The sequence below is a fragment of the Hypanus sabinus genome, unplaced genomic scaffold (assembly GCF_030144855.1).
Source record: "Hypanus sabinus isolate sHypSab1 unplaced genomic scaffold, sHypSab1.hap1 scaffold_259, whole genome shotgun sequence".
Taxonomy (NCBI): domain Eukaryota; kingdom Metazoa; phylum Chordata; class Chondrichthyes; order Myliobatiformes; family Dasyatidae; genus Hypanus; species Hypanus sabinus.
The window spans coordinates 475,716-482,251 of NW_026780717.1; the positions used below are offsets into that span (position 1 = coordinate 475,716).

Below are 6,536 nucleotides of genomic sequence, written 5' to 3' on the forward strand. Positions count from 1 at the left end.
CCTTTTTATAAGTTAATTTTAAAATGAATGTTTCATCAGAATGTGGTGCTGCTCGCGACAGAGAAAACAAAGAAAAGCAGAGAGATTGAATGCGCGAGAACGTGCCGGGTAATTTGAACAGAGAGTCTGTATGGTGGGACTAGGAAGGAGTGGAACACAGGAGGAGGAAAAAGAAAGCGTTTTAACATTTTAAAGTAGGTTTGGAATTTTGCAGCACACGGTTATTCTTCCTGATGTTTGTCTGAATGGGAACATTTGAGATGCGAGCTCCGTTGAAACCACAATGCATCCTCATGCGACAATACATGGCAATAGGTTCGAAGGCTAATTCTCCCGTGTACGTTGCAGTGTACGTTATCTACGAACCTCCTTAGGTCTAAATCAGTTTATGTTCTCCCGTAAATTATATATAATTTCTATTAATTCTTCTTTCTTTAATTTACCTTTGCCAGGTTTGAAATACATTGCGCTACTGCTAGAAAAGCGAAAGTTCATTATATTTACACCTCCATGCCCATGACAGTAAACTTGAACACAAACCGAAAAGTTGAGTCTCAAGTTCATTTGAAGCACTGAAGCCCAAACAATGGTTCTGCCCAGGATTGAACTGGGGACCTTTCGCGTGTGAAGCGAATGTGATAACCACTACACCACAGAAATCAAGCAAAGCGCTCAATGCTTTGCGCTCTTGAGCAATGACCCGATGCACCCCTCCCCGCCCTCCTCTGAAATACAGCATTAAGCAAAAAATATTGCCCACCATCCCTTTCCGTTTTCAGTACCAAGTACTAAATAGTTCGGACTTTATTCCCTGGAATATGGGTATAGGTAGAATGTTACAAGGACGTGGCAGTGGAACGAACCCAAGTGCTGAACACGGGCGTGGAATGGGTGCCAAGTTAGTGTTTACCTGGTGTCTTGGTTTTAGGAGAGAATTCAGGAACGATGCTCGACTTAGAACTGATCGTCCTAAGATCCATGGGGTGAGGTTACTCAAACACGAGTCGACCAACGAACTGGCACCTTCTAGTTGTGATCATAGGGTTTTTATAATGCATTTGCTGATGGAAAGCAGGTGTTTGTATTTAGTGGAGAATGAAAATGATTGAGAACTAAACGAGGTGATTGAGGCCCAATTCCTGAGGAAGATCGCCAGGTGCCCGAAGGGACCATGACAATACAACACCCCCACCCCCACCCCCACCAACAGGAGCCTTCCAGCGATCCTCCAGGCCTGTCTGGATGGTTCCGATGAAAGTCCTAGATGAGGGAAGGATCTAGGATGAAAGAGCAAGGGACCCAGGAACAATCTTCAGGACCGTACCCCTCCCAGTCCACCGGGTATTGGAGACCCCTGCCCCGACGGCACACGTCCAGTAGTCTTCGGACGGTGTATGCCTTTTGGTTGTCGATGAGACGGGCAGGTGTGGGAGTCTCAGCAGGGGGACACAAGGCGCTGACGGAAACTGGCTTGAACTGAGAAACATGACAAGTTGGGTGAATGCTTATGGACCTTGGCAGCATTAGGCGGACCGCTGTGGGATTGATAATCCTTTCAAACTTGAATGGTCGCAGGAAGCGAGGGGCGAGTTACCTATGTTCGTTTTTGAGCGGTATGTCCTTGCAGGAAAGCCACATCATCTGCCCAGGTTGGTACCTCCGGTGCCGGAGTGCGGTGTCGGTCGGCTCACTTCGTATTTCGATTTGTCGATCTGAGTAGGGTTGTGCGTGTTTCCTCTGAAATCTTACGGCACCGATCAATATGGTCCAGAACCGACGGTGCCGCAGTCTCCCCTTCTTGCGCGGGGAACAGCGGGGGTTGGTACCCAAGGGAGTACTCGAACGGAGACCTCCCAATGGCAGAGCTCACCAGAGAGTTGTGGGCGTACTCAACCCACGGGAGGTGGTCGCTCCAGGTCGACGGGTTGTTTGCCGTTACACAACGTAACGTCGCCTCCAGGTCTTAGTTGACCCGTTCCGTCTGCCTGCTCGACTGAGGGTGGAAGCCGGATGACAGGCTGGCCGATGTACCTAAGGCCTGACAAAAGGCTCTCCATACCTGCGAGACGAACCGGGGACCTCGATCTGATACGATATCCGCGGGGATTCCGTGGAGGCGGAAGACGAGAAGATCTGCGGTTCTTGAGAGGAAGGCAGTTTAGGGAGGGCCACAAAGTGCACCTCCTTGGAGAATGGGTCTACCACAATGAAGACAGCTGTGTTTCCGCGGGAAGTGGTAGACCGGTGACGGTCTAGGGCGATGTGTGACAGGGGACGACCAGGTACAGGTAGAGGACCAAGAAGACCCGCGGGTGGTCGATGAGAGTCCTTTCCTCGGGCACAGATGGAAAAAGAACGGGTGCCCCCTCTATGGACGGCCACCAAATGTGCTTCCTCAGGAGAGCCAGGGTCCGATCACTCCCGGGGTGGCAGGTGAACCGGGATGTGTGACCCCATTGGAGAACCTGAGACGCGATGGAGACCGGCAAGGACAGGCTATTCCCAGGGTCGGGGTCGTCCCGCTAGGCTTCGCGTCCCGTCTGGGGCTGGTCAAGTCGATGAGAAAGGGGAACCAGCAGGGCTAACGGCAGATCCACAGGGCTGGTGTTCTAGGGGCAATTGGAAATGCGCAGAATAGATGCATCACAAACAAGAATAAATATTCGATGGGGAGGATGAGGCAACAGTGGCTAATACTGGAAAGTAATGACAGAATAAAGACAAAAATGTGGGTTTATAATATAGCCAGCATTAGTGGGAAGCCAGAGGTTTGGGATGCTTTCGAAATACAGAAGAACGCAAATAACATTTGATGAGAGGAGAAAACTAAATGGCTAATAATAGAGAAAACACCATGAAGAATAAAAGGGATGCGAGAGTGGGTATCAGAAAGCTGGAAAATGACGCGGAAGAAGCAGTAATGGGGGAAAAAGTAAAGGGACAAACTGAATGAATATTTTGCGCCAGGCTGCTCTGTGGAAGACACCAGCATAATGGCACCGAGAAACATGTGTCAGAGGGCATCAGTGAGAGTGGATGTTATCACCTGGAGAAGGTGCTTATGGAGCTGAAAGGACTGAAGTTAGATGTCATCGGGACCAGTTGGACTACACACAAGGGTTCTGGAAGTGGTAAATGACGAGATTCTGTAGGCCCTCCTTCACGTATCATTATATATACACCTCCATAGCAAAGAAAGCCCAGCAACGTCTCTACTTTCTGCGAAGGCCGAGGAAAGTCCATCTCCCACACCCCCATCTAATCGCATTCTACAGGGGTTGTATTGAGAGTATCCTGAGCAGCTGCATCACTGCCTGGTTCAGAACCTGCACCATTCAAGATCGCAAGACCCTGCAGCGGATAGTGAGGTCAGCTGAGAAGATTATCGGGGTCTCTCTTCCCGCCATTACGGACATTTACACGACACGCTGCATCCGCAAAGGAAACAGCATTATGAAGGACCACAAGCACCGCTCCTACAAACTTTTCTCCCTCCTGCCGATTGGGAAAAAGATACCGGAGCATTCGGGATCTCACGACCAGACGATGTAACAGTTTCTTCCCCCCCCAAGCTATCAGAGTCCCCAATACACAGAGCCTGGACTGACTTGTTTATTATTACTGTCTTGTTTATTATTTATTGTAATGCCTGTACTGTTTTGTGTACTTCATGCAGTCCTGGGTAGGTCTGTAGTCTAGTGTAGTTTTATTCTGTATTGCTTTTTATGTCGTTCACTCTAGTTTTTTGTACTGTGTTATGTACCACCACGGTGCAGAAAAAGTTTTACTATTTTACTATGTACTGTACCAGCAGTTATGGTCGAAATTTCAATAAAAGTGACGACTTGATATTCGAGAAAAGATCCTGATGACTGGAGAATTGTCTGTCACTCCACTCTGAAAGAAGGAAGTTAGGAGAATAAAAGAAAGGCAGCCTGACTTCAATGTGTTAAATAACTCAAAAGATTCGAAGCACATTGAATATCAAAGACAGTTGAGGAGAAAGGGAGGAGATTTGTCAAATAAATCATCGTTTGGAACGGTGATGCACCTTGGAAGAAAGGACAAAAAATTCTCTAAACGGGGAAGGTTTTCTGAAATCAGAGGTGCAGAGTGAACTTGAGCAATATTCCCTGAATGTTTACTTCCAGGCTTAGTCAGCGGTAACGGAAGGCAAATGCAATTTTAACATTCGGTTCCGGAGGGGTAGAATATATAACAACAATGTAATGTTGACATATGTCCGTCGTTATAAACCTGATTCTGATCCTGACCTTTATCCCCAACAATGGAAATCTGCTTCATTTACGATGCTAACAGCAGTGTGATCCTTCCACACTCACGTTCTGACGTAACTGTGTTGAAACAAATTCCAAATCTGTCGAATTATACTATTTGTATTAGAATGATGAATCACCTTTTCCGTTACCGAAAATAAATCAAGTACAACCATCACTTCAGTTGTAGTGCTACAGTGTTCATCAATGAACATTGATGGAGCTGCGATGGCCGTGTGGTTAAGGCGTTGGACTTGAAATCCAAAGGGCATTCGCCGCGCAGGTTCGAATCCTGTTTGCAGCGCTCAAACATCAGCGCAAGTGAATAAAAACCTCAATGCCAATTAAAGTTTAACACCCTGACTACGTACCAGCAGGCAGATTTATAGATTTTTACACTCATTGTGCAAATTTAATTTCTATTACGACTCTGATCAATCCCCCTCTGGGCAGCTTAAACGCTTTGTAGTTTGCAGCTTTACCGACTTGTAAAACTAAAAGAATCAAATGCAGAGAACGGATATTTCAGCGTCAGTGTAAAGAAGTGGACTTCATTCTTTTACTGAAGTGGGCAGCACGGTCTCTGAACGTGAAAAGCTTTCGCCGGTTTCATATCCCTCATTGTACAGACTCCCCATTGCTCTTTTGTCCAGCGAGCGACCCCGCCTATTGCCATAGACAAATCGGTTCTCTGACCTTCCGTCAAAATCACCCTCGCCAATTGTCACTGAGCGGTGTAATTGTCCGACATCAACAAATCTCGTCAAATGACGTACAACCTACCTAGCTCCCATTCGTGTATGCAGATGTCAATCCAATGTGTAATCCAGTTGCGGAAAGGGTTTCACCAAGAGTTGTTCCTTCCCACAGACTCTGACTGCTTCTGCCTCCACAAAATCCCGTCAATACCGAGCAAAGCTCAGTACAATGTCCCATTATATAACATTAATATCAATAGGCTTCTGATCGAAGCTGGGGGCGCTGTCAGGGCGTTGAAATAAAGGCGGGCGACTGAAGTTTATCTCCTCTCACCTGGGGAGACGGTAGAAGATTTGGTGGAGGTGACCGGCCGACTTTTGACCGGCAACTGCTGTATGGCGGGGGGGGGGGGGGGGAGGATTGAGAAAAAGTCTGGGCCAGCCTGATCTTATTGAATGCCAGGGCTGGCTGAAAAGGACTAGACACTTCCCTTCATTCTGTTGTCTGTCTGTTTAAAGAAAAGGAATAAACAGCCTTTCTTGGGCCTGGATGCTCTCCTGTGGATATAATAGTTCGCAATCTATATCATCAGTTTGCCTGAGGAATCATTTCCAAGCCTGAAACTGGCACAAGATTGATATCCATCTTTTGTTCATGATGCAGAATTGTACAATATATGTTTTGCGTACTGTCTGTCTTTTCGAGCCTGCAATGATGCTGCAAGTGTTTCATTGTACCTGTCCCTCACCGTCCCTGTGCACACGGCAATAAACCCGACTGGACCTGACAATACTTACTGAGATTTGAGCAGTGATGACCCCGTGCAGATGAGTCAAGGTGATGTCGGCAAACTGAGTGAGTAGGACCAGAGTCCAATATGGGAAATGTATGGTCTCCCTCTTCTACAGAGAGACAGCGTCTCTGAGTGGATTGAGGTGCAGTGAGGAGTGAAGAAGATCAAACCTACATTGTATCGATTGCAAGTTATTGTCTGTAAGACCTCACACAGTTATTTCCAGCTTTATTGAGACTGCACCTGCGATATTTTTCTCAATGCCATGTTCTGCTCGTATATTTTGTGGTTTTATGGTGCTGAATCAGGCGGATGCAGGTAAGCATAGACAGGAATCGGGTTCTTGTGGAAGCAATGAATACACAAAATAATTTTAAAATAAACACATTAAATAAACAGGCAATATCTTAATTCCCTGACCGGGAATCGAACCCGTGCCGCGGCGGTGAGAGCGCCGAATCCTAACCACTAGACCACCAGGGAGGCTAATAAAGTTTTGACTAAAGCAGTAGACAACTACCAAACCAGCAAAATATGAAATGAAACCTATAGCTGAATAATAATGAATAAATGTGATAAATATTGTCACGAATCTACTGCTCAGCACTTTGCAGACCGCGTGCTCACCCAATGCATCAGTTTAAGAAACACTCTGGACTCTGAATGAATCAGTGGGAAACACTCGTTCTCCAGTGTCTTTATAAAGATGGTAACATTCAGTTTCTCTTATGAGCCCTGGTTCGTTTTTGTTTCTGTCTGTCGCCTCG

General features: G+C 46.7%; 3 non-coding genes across 3 annotated transcripts; 1 reads left to right on the forward strand and 2 right to left on the reverse strand.

The window, feature by feature from the left end:
* Positions 1–587: 587 nt before the first annotated feature.
* On the reverse strand, positions 588–661 carry trnav-cac (transfer RNA valine (anticodon CAC)). Its single transcript has one exon. It is a non-coding gene; the product is annotated as a tRNA-Val (tRNA).
* Positions 662–4,499: 3,838 nt separating this feature from the next.
* trnas-uga (transfer RNA serine (anticodon UGA)) lies at positions 4,500–4,581 on the forward strand. The gene has a single exon. It is a non-coding gene; the product is annotated as a tRNA-Ser (tRNA).
* A 1,599-nt stretch (positions 4,582–6,180) lies between these two features.
* trnae-cuc (transfer RNA glutamic acid (anticodon CUC)) lies at positions 6,181–6,252 on the reverse strand. Its single transcript has one exon. It is a non-coding gene; the product is annotated as a tRNA-Glu (tRNA).
* Between the last annotated feature and the right edge of the window lie 284 nt (positions 6,253–6,536).